The sequence below is a fragment of the Penaeus monodon genome, chromosome 19, assembly GCF_015228065.2.
Source record: "Penaeus monodon isolate SGIC_2016 chromosome 19, NSTDA_Pmon_1, whole genome shotgun sequence".
In the NCBI taxonomy this organism is placed as follows: domain Eukaryota; kingdom Metazoa; phylum Arthropoda; class Malacostraca; order Decapoda; family Penaeidae; genus Penaeus; species Penaeus monodon.
The window spans coordinates 45,098,880-45,099,204 of NC_051404.1; positions in this window are offsets into that span (position 1 = coordinate 45,098,880).

Genomic DNA, 325 nt, shown 5'->3' on the forward strand with positions numbered 1-325 from the left:
GCACTCCTTGAAATAGTAAACCTATGTGTTAGCGGGTGTATTAGTGTATGCGACCTAGCTGCGTGCATGCATGCGTGTGCTAAAGGTGTTTTCAAGTAGCTGTGTTTTCGCCGCTGGACATCCGGTGGAAAACATCACGCAACTTGTAAAAGGCGCACATTTATTTATCATAAATACTGTGCTTTACCATTATACTTTACTTTGTGTTTTATTTTTCTTCCGTTTCAGTTCTTAAGATTTTTTTTTCTTCTTTACGTCACCTAGTTTTAATGTGAATTTTACTCGACTTGTAAATGCATTGTCGGTAGAAGGATGCACATGACAA